Source organism: Arvicola amphibius, chromosome 1 (assembly GCF_903992535.2).
Source record: "Arvicola amphibius chromosome 1, mArvAmp1.2, whole genome shotgun sequence".
NCBI lineage: Eukaryota > Metazoa > Chordata > Mammalia > Rodentia > Cricetidae > Arvicola > Arvicola amphibius.
Window position 1 is genome coordinate 121,731,115 of NC_052047.1, and position 16,251 is coordinate 121,747,365.

The following is a 16,251-nucleotide window of genomic DNA, read 5'->3' on the forward strand; positions in this document are numbered from 1 at the left end:
TCAGCTAGGGACCAGCAGCAGGCTGACCAGCTCCTTTTCCTGCTTCAGTCCACACTCCATTCACATGTGACCTCGTCTCCCACAGTGCTCTTTGTGGGATATGTCCTCTGAGAACTACAGCTCACAGTGGATACTGGGTCAGAGAGCTGTCCAGAGCTCTGTAGTGGCACGCTAAGTCCTTCTCCTCAATTATGTTCATGCACACACAACACAGCTTCTAATTCCCCATCTTATCCAGAAGTTCACATTTCTTAAACACAAGGAGAGCCCTTCCCTTTCTATTTGGACAATGTCATTGTTCTGTCTCATTGTTTTGTCTGTAGCTATTTCTTTAACCTCAGCAGAAGCGAGCTCTCCAAGTGGTAAATCCCCATTGTGCTATTTAAACTAAAGAGATGAGTTTCTTATTTATTAGATTTATTTCAAAACTGAATCTGCTTAATGATCCTATTGATCACAAAGTAAAGATAGTGAAAACTGCCCCCAATGTCATTCCGTATAATTCCAAACATCCTGTTCTTTGGGTTTACAACTATAGCTTTTGTTCGTTCTATTTGGTAATGAAACCTCTGTGTCCTAAACTTTGTCTACAACACAAGCCTGACATACAGAGAAGCCCCAGATCCTCCCCACAGAGATCATGCTTTCTTCCCTCAGTCACAGACGCTGAAGTGACCCTCCTATGGCAGGCACCTTCTGCCCATGTCCTAGTCTTGATCAGATGAACCTGAGGGAGGCTGGCAGAGGGTCCACATCTCATTTGATTGGTTGTGTTGTTTCAGATCTTGCTTCTAAAACACATACCAGAACATGACAGACAGACAGACAGACAGACAGACAGACAGACAGACAGACACACACACACACACACACACACACCAAAGAGGTTGTGACAAGAATTCTTTTTATTTGTTCTTTTGTTTTACACCAAACTGTAGGTCAAACCAAAACATTCTTCTCCCTTTTCCACTTCAGCTGAGGCCCCTTCTTCCCTGCTCTTTGCAGCTCACTTCCTGAGCATCATCAGCCAAAGAAAAACAGGCCCAGAACAACACTGCTAATAGCTCCTGTTTCTCCAGGAGAAGTCAAAAGATGAAATCGGTGATGAGAGACAAGTCAGCTCCCCTAGAGCATTCAGGAATAAGCCCTCTGATGCTCTGTCTGTCGTTAATGTGACCGTTAACCCTTACCTTCCCTCTTTTCCAGTTCACCACCCCATCCCAGCATGAATGCAATCCTCATTTATGCTCTCAAATTACAGAACAGTTAGAAAGAGCGTGGAGCCCTGGGGCTTGAGGGTTATGCTGAGAATGACCTATTCCTGTTACACAGGAGACTTCCTCTGGTCTCCTTTTTTTTTCAATGCTAAAGCAATGATAAATTTTTCCAGATTAGTCTTTGTAAGAGTTAAGGGAGTGGCTTATCTGGCACACTGTCACTGTGCACCAGAAGAATGATCGTAAGTTGTGTTCCATAACACCAACTTCTCATACATCCTGCCATGCCGACACGTGGAAACACATGATAAGTGCATACTGCTCTGGAATAGGCTATTATTGTAGATCTGACGTCTAATGTAAAATGTCAGTGAAGTCACATACCAATCCCTTCTTTACACTGCTTTTTTTTTCAGACCCAGTTCCAACCCTGACAAAAGTGACTAGGCCACCTGGTAACGATCGCCGTGCTTGTCGCTGGAGTAAAGCTCCATTTTCTACTTTATGCCAGCCCGTTTCATCTCACCATCTGTTGCTAACTTTTCTTCCTGGCTTTCCTCTCTGTAGTTGAATAGAATATTCCTTCTTTCTCTCTTAAAACTGCACCTGAGGAATATCATCCTCCCCTTTGTTCTCTGCCCATATAAAATGCTGCCTAATGTCAGATACGGTGGAACACACCCTTGATTGCCGTCATTCAGGTTGCAGAGGCCCGTGAGTTTCTGTGGGTTTGAATCAGTGTAGTCTATAGGAGAAGTTCCAGGGGCTAGCCAGGACTAAGAAATGAGACTTTGTCTCAAAAAAAAAGTTGCCTACAAAAATTGAATGATTTTTCCTTTCAAAAAATTAGCATATAAAGTTCTTTTTTGAGCATTTAACAAATTGTTTTGCTCTTGGAGAATACACAAAACATAACATTTGTCACCTTTTGATACCATGATATCCTATCAAGTAAAACATCACAGACTGCATTCCTGTGCCTGACGGATTGGGATCTGAAATAACAGAGAGCATTTCTCCTTCAGCTCGAAGCAGAAATGTGAGCCCGTGAGGGTGCCCATTTGTAAACCTCTAATCTTTTCCCTTGACGAGACAGTTATCCCTTTGCCTGGCAAGCTTTGTTTTTTTCTACTTGCTAAAATGATAAGGTGTTTCTTGGGTCAGGATCACATTTCTTTTTCTCTTACAGGAAGAGGGTTACGGGCCTGTCAGTGTATTGCCGGCTGACACATGCACAGTGTGGGTCACACAGGATTGACAGTCCCCTTCAGGACCTCCCTCAGAAGACACATGTGTATTCACGAGTTGTACTTTTCTCATTGCTCAGTGCAAGTCAGGACCTCACCCGTGCTGGACAAACACTCTCTGCAATGAACTGCACCCTTGGCCCATTCTCCTAGCGACTCAAGTATCCTGCTTTCGGTATTATAAAACCAAGTAGATCAAGAGAGGGCAGTTAGTATAGACCATCACACTGTAGTCAGAACTAATGCCTGCGGATTTAATACTCACTAAGCTTTTTCTTTGGGTCTAAACAGTGCAGGGCTGACTAATACTACAGGGGCAAATCACTTGGTAACTGTCTGCAAGCAGGGCATCTTACAGATACAGCCATGTGTATATGGTAATATAGTCATACCTCCCACAGGGATGTTTCAGTCAACAATGGAACATGCCTATACATACACAACAGCGATTCCTTAAACTGTGTCCTAGTGACCCCATGGCCGACTCTTTGGGTCTAACAACAAAGTCTCCTAACCGCACATTTCTCAGGATGGATCTTCATGATTAAACAACGTACTTGTATAGGTTTTGCTTTTTATTGTTTTCTATTCAAACTAAGCTTTTTTTTTAAGTAGATACATGCTGTAGTGGCCTGTGGATGAACACCAAAGTTGTTGCCGGGGTATGACTCCCGGAGAATCCTGTGGGAGCTCAGTCTGTGTATAAGGGTCAAATGGCTAAATTACACAACACAGCCTTGTTGTTAAGGTGTTTCCTCTTAACAATACTAGTATTCACCAGGTGGTGGTGGCACATGCCTTAAATCCCAGCACTCAGGAGGCAGAGCAAGCTTGGATGTAGAAAGAGACAGAAACCAGAGCTCGCCCATGCAGTGGGGTTTGTAGTCCCATTCTTCTGCTCCCACAAATCTCGATATTGATAACACCTGTGTTCTCAGTGCCACTTCACATGGGTCAGGTTCCATCTCTGTCTCTTTATGTTGCCTGTTCTGGGATGTCCTCATGCCACCACACTCCAGCTGCAATGGTTGTCTACTGATGGCTTACTGTCCTCCTACGGTGTTTCAGACCTGTGACAGTCACTTTTCATCTCTCCTAAACAGGTCACACTGACTCTCTTGTGCCCAAGGATAATGGTAAAGTCATCCTCCCTCCTGGAGTCTGAAGCTGATTGGTGAAGGAACTAAGACAGTAGATGAGTGGAGAGAAAACACAGGCTAGGAGGAAGGCCCACTTGCCTAGATAGCAGAAGGTTGGTCAAGAAGCCCCTTTTGTACTTGGGCTCTCCCCATTTTCGTTCCCACACTTTTCCAGCTTCTTCTCTGTGTGACTGTCCAGACAGATACAAGTTCAGACTGAGCATGTCATGAGTTCTCCCTTAGCCTCCTGGGCAAGGCTCTGACCTGTGGCCTATGGGGTTTGGGTTGTAAGCAGGATTCCCTATTAATATGGCCTGATTTCAAAGCCTTTATTTTTGAGAATATTAGCATAGCCAATGAAAACCAGGGCTGAGGAGACGCCTCTGTTGGTAAAGTATTTGCCACGTGAGCATGAGGACTTGTTTGATCCTGAGCACCCACATAAAAGCCAAGAACAGTTGTAGGCATCTGTAATCCCAGCCCTGGGGAGGTGAAGACAGGAGGAGGAGCCTGGGGGTTTACTGGTCAACCAGTCTAACCAAACCAGCAAGCTCCAGGTTAAACGAGAGACTTTGTCTCCAAAACTAAAGTAGACAGTCATCAAGGAAGATATCCAACATTCACCTATGGGGACACACACACACACACACACACACACACACACACACACCATTAGAAGTAAAGCCAAGGTGATGGATTAGAGTAAATCAGTGGTCCCTAGCACTGTGACTCTCTAATACAGTTCCTCACATTGTGGGGACCCCCCAAGCATAAAATTATTTGTTGCTACTTCATAACTGTAATTGTGCTACTGTTATGAGCTGTAGTGTAAATATCTGATATGCAGCCCACTGTTAAGAACCACTGGAGTAAGGGATGCTGAGCGGCCCAGCCCACCCTGAAGTGCTGCCTGTAGTGCACACGGACAGCCCCTGAGCTATACATCAATGTACCAGCTTCCCTCTCTCTCCTGAAGCTCAGATCTCCTGTTTGCCTCACCTCTTCCAAGCTGTCATTGACCGAGGCTATCTCTGGAAATTAGGCTACTCCTCCTGGGACATCCATTTAAATGATAGGATGTGTTGTCACCAAGTCACTGGGCGTTACCTCATCTTCAATATTCCTCGTGGCACCATCAGGCAGGTGAGAGGCTGACAGCGAAGCCATGACCTTCAAGGATGCAGTCCAAGAAGGGAGGTTTAGAAAAATTAAACTTCCTGTTAAAATGTGCGGAAGATAGAAGAAGCTGCTGCTTCGTTTCTGAAGTGGCTCACTGATTTGTCCGACGTTCCCCCATTTGGAGAATTTCAGACACACACTCATCCTGAGATGCTGCAGAATGAGTGTTGAGTGCAGTGGCGTGGACAGCGTGTTGGGTGTGCTGGCTTGACAGGTGATGACTGGACTGACAATATTCTCCCAGTTTCAAAGCCAGCAGTTCTCATAATGTGTTTCTTGACTGCAAGTTGGAACATATCTACCATGAGTAAGTTAGGGTGCCGGGGATGAGGGAGGACAGGTTGTCTGTCTGCTATGTCTCTAACTAAGTAGCTAGTTATGTTTCACACTATAGGAAGCAAACATCTAGGATATTCTGGAGCCATTAAATACATGTGTTTATTTAATCTCTGCAACCACCTTCTTAGCTCATGAAACAATGGCATTGATATTAAGGAAACCTGTGTATGTATGAAGGAACTGTTAAACCATGACACCCCAGTCAGTATATCTCCATCAGTATATGTCTCTATCAGACATCCTGCATGTCTCTACCACACATCCTGCATGTCTCTACCACACATCCTGCATGTCTCTACCACACATCCTGCATGTCTCTACCAGACATTGATCAAGATGGAGAGTACAGGAGCCTAAACAATCTCCCTTGACTCCTCAAAGACCTCATTCAGTACTTTGCTAGGCACTCCATCTGTTCTAGCCTAATCCTCCCCTCTTTTCTAGTTTCCCTCTCCTAGGACAAATCTTCAGGACTTTAGCTCACACTGATGAGTCGATGTGTTTTCCCGAGCTAAGCTCTTAGTTAAACCAGCCAGATGTCTTCTAGCTCATCCAGTCCAGCAAGTGATTTGCCAACTGAGAACCTTGGCAGGTTGTTTGCCTCTGTGGCTCCTTCATATCTTACCAGGTGTTATTGCATATCTTTCTCTGGGGACATTACACACATGTCTAATTCTCCTGATAACACAAAGGATAACTCTCTCCACCCAAAATTTTATCAGTGTCCATCTTGGTGAACCAGTAAGTTCTCCGGGCTTATTTGCAGAAGCATGAGTAAGAAGTTGCAGAGGTGACCCCAAGTGTGCCACCCCAGCATAGATGACACAGCCCTGTGAATGTTGCTGAATGATGTGGATGAGGGAGCTCCTTTCAGTTAACCTTCTTCCGCCTCTCCTACCCCAGCGTTGCTGAGATCACATGAAGCTGGAGTTGGATAGGAGGGAGTGGCTGGAATCAGCTGAGGAGCTAATGGCCTTTCCCTTCCCTCCCTGTATGAAGGATGTTCACGGCCTGGTATGGGGGTCTCCTAAGTATGGATGATCCCAGCTGCTCTGCTTTCAGTTTGGCAGTGGTCATGGCTGGAGGACAGGGGCTAAACGCTCCTGAAGGGATAACTGGTGACTAGTTAAGAGTCTTGTTTCCTCAGTGGCAGCTTTAGTGTGGTAAGAGCCACGGCAGCCTTAGGCCCATGGGGAGCAGCGAGGCACCTGTTGCAAGAGATCAACAGAGAAACAAGAAAGCACCTGTTTCTGTGAGTTGTGGCAGGAGATGCATAGACTAGAGGGCGCTCCAGAGGGAGAAGGTTCTTGCCTTCTGGCCCCTCTTATGGTCATATTATTAAGGTGAGAAGTTCAGCTGGGTGTCAAAATGTCACAGCTAGCACACTGTTCATACTTTAGGCTTAATTTGTCCCCCTTTCTCTAGCCTTTAAATCTTTGGTTGACTGGGCGTCTTTACAAATTATGTGCATTTTAATACTATATAAATCCTCCCAAATGTTGCCTTAGCTGCATCCCACAAATTTTGGTAAGTTAGGTATTGTATTCTTTACTTTTCTATGACTGTGTCAAAACATGGTGACCAAGGAAACGTGTAAAGAAAGTGTTTAATTTGGCTTATGGTTTTAGAGGGGTAGGGTCCACGATGGCAGAGTGAAGAGACAGCGGCAGGAAAAGTGGAGTGCTCACATCTCCATTCAGAAGTAGGAGGCAGACAGAGAACACAGGGAATTGCACTGGTCTTTTGAAACCTCAAAGCCTAGCCCCAGTGACACAATCCTCCAACCAGGCTTTCCCAAGAGTTCCACCAACTGGGGACCAAGCATTCAAAAGTGAGCCTCTGTGGGCTCTTCTCACCTACACCACAAGCACCATTTTCAGTTCTTTTAAAACAGTCTTAGATTTCTCTTATGACATTTTTGATAAAAATGTTGCCTGAAAATATACCATCTACTTGCACGTATTTGAGAAATCTTTCCCAGAAAAATTGCTGCCATTATTTTAAGTTTAATTCCATTGCTACCTGACAATGTCTTCCTATCCTTTAAAGACTATTAAAGTATTTCTTATGGGCTGGAATGTGGTTTGTCCTAATGAATGTTCTACCTGGATTGAGGAGAATGTGCATTCTTCTGTGGTTGGATAGACTGTTTAATTAATGTCAACAAGATCTAGTAGATTAACAGTGTTTGTCAGGTCACTTATACCCTTACTGCATTTCTTCCCACTGGATCTATGGTTGAGAGAGGGGTAGTGAAGCATCCGGTTACTACAGTGGGTTTGTCGGTATCTCACTTGGGTTCCCTTTGCTTCCCATATTTTAATGCTCTGCTTGCGGGTGCATTATATTAATGATTATTATATTGGGATAAAGATTGTTCCTTACCTTGATTATCTTGGGTAAGGATCAGCTCCTAGAGGGTTGATCCTTTCTTCTATTGTTGAAAGCACCCATTTTGCCCCTACAGTTCTGCGCACTCTGAAGTTTGTGCTGAGCAAAGGAGCAGCTGCCGTGCTGCTCTCCCTCCATCTCAGTGTCGGTGTCTGGGTATTTACACGGCTGTCTTGTAAAGAGCACATAGCTGGAGGTTTTATGGATTCTCCTGTAATCTATTCTCTGTCTTCACATTGGTGTAAATAGGAACCATTCATATTTAACGTTCTTATCCAAGCAGTTGGATTCGACTCCACCACCATTCGTTACATTTGTCTTTTGTTCTTTCCCTGCCCTGTGCCTACCTTTTCTAACTTCTCTAATTCTTTTGAACTATACATTTACATAGCAACATGTTATCTCCTCTTAATATACCACTTATGTCACCCTACAGTTTACAATACACTTTCTTTGGGTAGTGTTGGGAATTGAACTCAAAACATTGGCATGGTAGCATTACCAGGCCTATTATAAACTTTTTATATAATCTCAGTAAATGTAACATCCACCTTATAATCTGCCCTTTAGGCAAAATACGGTAGAGCTAGAAGGCAAAGGTTACAGCTAAAACCTTGACTTGTTTTTAGTGTATTTAACGTCTCCCTTCTGTTTATGACCAGGTATAGGGTTTCCATTAACAATGTTGTTAAAACCACAGGTGATGAAAGTAGTAGTAGCATAGTAGCATAGTAGCATAGTAGCATAGTAGCATAGTAGTATAGTAGGAGTTGTTGTTCATAAAGGGGAGGTAGTGGGAAGAACTCTCTTTGGGATTCGGAACCTTAGAAGCCAGCCTGGTTATGTGGGTTGAAGGAAATTCATGCCATGTATTAGTTAACCTTTTAGGTCTGGGTTTTCATCTTTATTGGGTGCATCAAAGACAATTCCTACTCCAACCTCCATACCCCTGGGAAGAATGTGGCCCAGTTCAAGTTCAACGCCTTCAGCTTCCTCAAAAGCTACGATGTGGTCTACCTGCAGTGGAAGGCGCTGTCTGCCGAATGGGGGACCACTCTTCGAGATGCTCACAGCACTGTATGAGGCAGGCAGGAGAGGCACAGGTTCTGCAGAGGCAAGCAAAGAACTAATTGAATTCTTCCAAACAGTGGTGCAACTGAAGATCCACAGAGCAGGTCATAAGAGCAAGGCCCTGGTATGATCTCTCTCGCTGTCACACGAGTGAGTCGAAAAACTGGAATCAAGATCTGTTTCTTACCAGGAAGCAATGTTTGGCCACTCAGAAGCCAGACATTGGCCACACTGTCTACTCTATCCATTCAGATGGGCAGAAGCCAAAGGATTTATTCTCTGGGGTTTGTCAATAACCAATCCATTGATTTTGAAATATGTAAGAGGTACTTGTGATACTGAGTGAGTCTGGACGCTCAGTCTGGACTATGTGTGTGTGTGTGTGTGTGTGTGTGTGTGTGTGTGTGTGAGAGAGAGAGAGAGAGAGAGAGAGAGAGAGAGAGAGAGAGAGAGAAAGAGAGAGAGAGAGAGACAGAGGGAGAGACAGAGAGAGAGACAGAGGGAGAGACGAGAGAGAGAGAGAGAGAGAGAGACAGAGAGAGAGAGAGACAGAGAGAGAGAGGAGCATGCATGTGTGACAGCATTGCTTTCTGTCACCACAGAGTGTGCCTTCAGGTGTTTAACAGGACCCTGGCTGAGCACCCTTTCCCTCTCTGACACTGTAGACTGAGGAATCCACAGAGGATGCCTTGGGCATGAGCTGTCTCCTACTCACACAGAGTATTGCTATAGCGACCTCTTCACACTCACTGGGGAGCTCACATGTCCCCTGATTCATTGCCAGTGGCTGTGAGAAAAGTGAAATGGGTCCAGAGAATAGACTCCATGGAGGACAGCTGACAGGGATGGAAGTCAGACGAGAGATGTTTGAAGACTGGGAGAGGCAGGCTGTCAGCAGTAATGATGTCCCTTTCTTGGGACTTAGATGGTGGAGACCAGGCTGAGCCCAGCCAACTCTAGCACCTTCTTCATCATTCCCATGTCTCATAGACCTGTAGCAGCCACTGGGGTGCAAGTCACTCTCCCTTGCTTGAAGTGGCAACCTGGATTCACATGCATAGCAACTGTAGGAGAGGAAAAGAGAGGGGAGGAGCAGGAGCTTTACCCCAAGGCTGGTGTCACATGTGTGATGGGCTTCAGCCCCAGACTTTCCCATACAGCCCTCATGACTGTAGATGCTCACTGGAAAGGACAATTCGAAGCTAATTCTGTGTGTGTCTTTTCCAAGATTCACAAATCATGTAGGTGTCGAAAGCTGTATTGAATCACCCACGTTCACTCCAGAAAAGATCATTGGGGCCAAACCCATTAATGCTGAGACTTGTACCCTCCAGTACTGTGACGAGTGTAGCACCTGTGCAGATTCTGGCACCCTGCCACCTTGTTTTTGTGGCACCAACAAAGGACTCTGACATGGCTGATGCGGAACCCAAAATTATCACAATCAGTATTTCTTTGTCAGTAGAATATTTTAGTTTTCAAATTATTTTCTGTTATGTTTGTACTCTTATTTATTCTCTAATATGGTTTTATGTTCTTTGTATAAATGCACAATAATAAAAATAGTCTTATACCTTCTCATGGTGGTGCTGATGGTTATGAACGTCGTTTTTTCCTAATGTTTTAACTCATTTTGAGGCTTGAGCCTATATTACTATGTTGCAATATTAGCAGAGAATTAGGGTAGAAAATAAAAAGGGGCATGTAGGCAATATTAAAGATGGGATATCATTTTGTGAAATGCCTAAATTTTAGAAGTCTTTAAAATTATGTTTAAGACTAAAACTTCCTAAAACCAAGAGAAAAATTATTCCTCTGAGATGCCTTTTTCAGGGCTAAATTCTGACTGAATTTTCTTACATGGCTTCCTTTTTCTTTTATCTTATTTACATCCTTTTTAAACCATATTGTACTTAAATTTTAATTTTTAGATTGAAAATAGAATTTTCCATACAGTCTATTCTGATTATGCTTCCAGATAGCTCAATCCCTCTCAGATTCTCCCCACCTTACCACCCACTGAAGCCCATACACCTCCTTGCTCTCCTTCATAAGAAAACCAACAGGAATCTAAAGAAAAAAATAAAATAAGAACAAATGAAATCAAGTGGGACAAAACAAACAGAAAAATAAAGAGCCAAGGAAAATGTACAAGAAACACACACAGACGTAGAGACACACACACTGGCACACACAGACATAGAGACACACACACTGGCACACACAGACATAGAGACACACACACTGGCACACACAGACATAGACACACACACACTGGCACACACAGACATAGAACTTCTATGGAAGTCTACCGACAGAACCCATACTTGTTCAGTTCATGAAGCTGGATGCCTCAGCTGGTCTTCAGTATACACCAGAATCCTGGAAAATGCAGGCTCTGATGCCAGTGAAGGAAGGGACTTGCCAGAAACAGCTGTGAACAGGGGTGGGAGTGTAGAGCAAAGGGCAAAATTCCTTCCCCCATGTCCTTATGTAGGCTACCACCAGGTGGTGAGGACCAGATTAAAAGTGGGTCTTTCTACTTCAAATGATTTAAGAAAAAAATCCCTCACACCTGCTTGGATTTTAGTTAATTCCAGATGTAGTCAAGTTGACTACCAAGAATAGTCATCACAAGTCTAACCTGTCTCAACTTGACACACAACGATATCTCCTTATATCATCCTTAATTCCCAAAGGAAAACAATAGCCAGGCCATTATTACACCCAACCTGATACAACTACCCCATGTACAAGTACAAACACATTCTATATTTAACCACATCATAATTACATGAAATGTGATATAGCAATCCCTCATACAACTGCAAATGCACTATACATTCTAGAATAAGTGGCGCTATCCCTTGAAGGACATTCTTTTAGTATCTCAAACTTAAACATAGTAACCACTGGTATTCTCTTAATTGATGGGTTTTTTTGTTGTTTTTTTCGAGACAGGGTTTCCCTGTAGTTTCTAGAGCCTGTCCTGGAACTAGCTCTTGTAGACCAGGCTGGCCTCGAACTCAGAGATCACCTGCCTCTGCCTCTTGAGTGCTGGGATTAAAGGCGTGCGCCACTACCGCCCAGCTCTCTTAATTGATGTTATAGAACCTGATAAGAAATTAAGGAAGGAAAACACAAATACTTGTACAAACACATTCTTAACACTATTACAGAAACACTCATGTCAATTATAATCCATAGTTTCATTCCTGATGGGTCTGTGTCCTTTGTCTCCCTGCCTGGATTAGGCTGTAGCTTCCCATTGACTTTAATTGCAGGGCATGGTAGCACCAAGAGATACCTAAAGTCTTTCACTTCAGACATAATTTTTCTTACCTCCATTGTGGAGAATCAATCCAATGTCTCCACGGTAATCTCCATCAATCACTCTTCCTAACACTGTCATGCCTTTGTCAAGGGCATCTGAAGCCCAAAGTGATCAGGGGGAAGCCTTGAGTTTCAGTCTAATGGATTGTTTGTTGTTGTCTCCTGGCCGGAGTGCTCCCCTCATGGAACCAAAACTTCTAGGGCAGTAGAACTTAAGGTCATGGAAAGTCGAAGTAAAAAGGTTTCTAGTGGGCCACTTAGGGGCAACAACAAGTAGAACTATCCCTTTTTCTACCTGCACCCATGAATTCCAGCTAGAGGAGAACACATTCCACATACTGGATGCTGTCAAACCATATACCCCAGTGGAGAACTCTACCCCAGCCTTTCAGGCTACTGCCACCTAATTGACTTTGCAGTTGTGTCTTCTAAAGGCCATTCCATCTCTCTGTCAGGACAGCTGCTTCAGGACAGTGGGCCCACTATCACACTTCTCTGGCTGGGAAGTACGTTTCTGGGTCAGAAGCAATACTGTGTGGTATTCCATGGTGGGGAATAAGGCATTCTGTAAGTACATGGATGGTGATTTTGGCAGAAGTGGTATATGGAAGAAATGTAAATCCATAACCAACATCAGTATCTACTCTGGTAAGGAAGAAACCTCCTGTCCATGGAGGAAGCACTCCAATGGCCTCTGAAGTTTCTTTCAGCTCTTGTAAAGTGCTCTGCCACCATGGCATCATCCTTAATGTGTCCTGGCCTGAAACACTTGGGCACACCTCATAGGTCCAACGTCAAAGAGAGAACTGCTTTCATTGTGTGATTTCCTTTGAAGGTCAATTTTTTACCAAGATGGCATTGTGATTTGGGAATATGAATGGCGTACCATTTTCGTGTTTACAGACCATGAATGTGGGCGATATTTCTCCAACATATTTAAGTGTTTGCTCATCAACATGAGGTCCAGGTGTCCAGGGTAGGATGTGGGAGGGGCTTACAGTCGAGAGCCCACCGACTTGGCAGACAGCAGCAAACATGCACGCAAGTGTGTGAGTACACAGCCTGTGGAGAGCAGAAGGCATTGGATCCCTTGGAACTGGGGTTACAAGAAGTTCTAAGATGCCTGATGCAGATGTTGAGAATAGAACTGAGGTCCTTGGCAAGAACAGCAAGTACTCTTAAATGATGAGCCATGCCTCCAGACAGAAAAACCTCTTTTTTGAGACAGGGCTAAAGTGGTTGAGGCTGACTATATAGCTAGGGGGTGACCCTGAACTCCCAAGATCATCCAGCGTCCACTCCTGAGTGCTGGAATAGGCATGTACCATCTTGGCTTGTTTTGTACAACGATAGGGACTGAACCCAGGACCTCCTGTGTGCTAGACAAGCTCTCTCCCAACTGAGCTACATCCCCAGCCTCAGCATCAAACTTCTGACAGATGAAGACCATTCATTCCCTTTGTGTCGGGAAAATGACAGCACCTAGAATTGAACAAGCCTTATGCACCCAGGTCGCAGACAGGTTTATGTGTGCAAACCCACAGTGCTATCTTGGAGAACAAACAACTCACACTAGATCCGTGATTCTCAACCTGTGGATTGTGACCCCAACACAGGTCACATATCAGATATCCTGCATATCAGATATTCACATAATTCATAACAGCGGCAAAATTACAGTTTTGAGGTAGCAACAAAATAATTTTATGGATGGGGATCACCATGAGAAATTGTATTAAAGGGTCACAGCATTAGAAAGGCTGAGGATCACAAATTGACTTTATGAAAAGAAGTAATTAGGAGGCTATTAAACTGATCTGCCATTTCAGTTCCTACATAAGCAAACCAAAGTCACTCAGTATAGACTGTCTGAAGTAATTAGAAACTCAGACTAGGAACTTCCCACTCTAGTGATCCAAAGGAAGACATCGGCACACATTCACCAAGCAAACATTGGCCTTGCCTCCAACCTTGCCCTATCCAAGCCTGGCCTCTTGGTGAAGCCCCAAATAACCCAGCTAGCAGCTTCTTGTATTAAAATAGTTATTTGCTCAACACAAATTCTTTCAAGTGCTGAGGCACCAAAGCTTATCTTTTAAAAATTATATACAAATTGGAGCTGAAATCGAGACCAAGGTGAATTCTGCAGTTAGTGTCAAACTCTCGGATTTGGTGTGTGATTAGCTAGCTGTCGATGCCTATGTAACGGCTTCTTATGTGTTAAATATGAAAGGGCATCAACCAGAGACAGGATGAGTTCCAGTGGAAGAGCAGCATATACAAGAAGAGCTACAGTACCTGCCATGATGTCACCGGAGGAGTCTAGAAAATGCACAAAAAAATGATGGTGATCGAGAATTTGTATTCATATTTAATTATTTTTCTTAAAACACGGAAGACTATTGACCTCTGGAGGCACCCATTCTCCTGTGCCCAGTGCGCAGAGCTGGCCCTGACTCTTAGAAGCTTGCACATTTGTACTTCAAGAATAAGGACAGGGGCCACTGCAGACAACCGGGAACTGCTGGTTCCTTACTCCATCCTGAATCTCATGACATGATCACCACTGCCTGCAGCTGGTTGGTCCTCTCTCTACTGAACCAGTACCCAAGGTATTTCATCTCTGGTGGATCCGAGCCCTTCCCTTACTCTCTCTCATCTTCCCACCATCTGCAGCAGTTCAGCCCCACCATATTGTCACTGCCATATGTTAGTGCCTTTGGTGATTAGAAACAGAGTGTCTAATTGGGCCCTCCCCTCTAGCTTCAGAACTTGAATGGTGGCTGAGATTTTCACCCATGAGGGCCCTGGCAACTGAGTACATATATTAACGGGGAGTACCTGCTTGGTGTGACATCAATACCTATTCAAAGACAAATGTCAGGGTGAGAGACAGACTAAATAAAGTAGTCACATAACTCAGCCAGGCAATACTTAGAGACTGTGGTCCTGCTGGATATGCCTTTGAGGGCCTGATCAGCTGAGTACACATGCTCTCTTCTCTACGTTAGCCCTGGGTGTGAGCTGAAAATTCACATGCACTGGTTGTAGGACAGTCTGTCATTCACAGAATCCTTGGTGGATACTGGACTGCTACCAGCACCCAGCCATGCCAGGCCAGGTATAAGATGTCTAATACTGACCATTCATATAATCGCTAATTTCCAGGTGAGATTTTGAGCAATTTAGAGATGCTGGAATCTATGCTCAAAAACTAACTCAAGTCAATTGACTTTAAAATTCGCTCAAATCCCAGAGCTCATTGCTGACAGCTTGCCTGCTGATATTGACATCTCCCTTCCCAATGGCTGGGGTTGGCAAAGCTTTGTCTCTGAGAGGTGATGCAAAGCATGCCACTCACCTGAGCAAACCACGCTGGCATCCTCATGGCGCCCACAATTGTGGGAGGACCATCCGTGATGTGTGCATTGCCACACCTTGGCTTCATCCCCCATGTACTGCACATCATCCAGCATGATGTGGCCCATGCCTCTCTCAAAGTAGCTCTCAGCTGGGGCTGACATGGCTACACCACAGCCGAGCTGCTGGCACACCACCTTGGCATCTGTCAGGTCCCAGCTGTCATCACACACTGTGCCCCAGGTACTATTGTATGAGATCTCTATTCGCCCCTCGCCCTGAAAAAGGCATCTCAGAGGAATCATTTTTCTCTTGGGCTTAGGAAGTTTCATTCTTAAACATAATTTTAAAATACTTCTGAAATTTTGGCATTTCACAAAATGATATCCCATCTTTAATATTGTCTACATGCCCCTTTGTTGTTTTCTACTCTAATTCTCTGCTAATATTGCAACATAGTAATATAGGCTCAAACCTCAAAATGAGTTAAAACATTAGGAAAAAACGACGTTCATAACCATCAGCACCTACATGTGAAGGTATAAGACTATTTTTATTATTGTGCATTTATACAAAGAACATAAAACCATATTAGAGAGTAAATAAGAGTACAAACATAACAGAAAATAATTTGAAAACTAAAATATTCTACTGACAAAGAAATACTGATTGTGATAATTTTGGGTTCCGCATCAGCCATGTCAGAGTCCTTTGTTGGTGCCACAAAAACAAGGTGGCAGGGTGCCAGAATCTGCACAGGTGCTACACTCGTCACAGTACTGGAGGGTACAAGTCTCAGCGTTAATGGGTTTGGCCCCAATGATCTTTTCTGGAGTGAACTTGGGTGATTCAATACAGCTTTCGACACCTACACGATTTGCGAATCTTGGAAAAGACACACACAGAATTAGCTTCGAATTGTCCTTTCCAGTGAGCATCTACAGTCATGAGGGCTGTATGGGAAAGTCTGGGGCT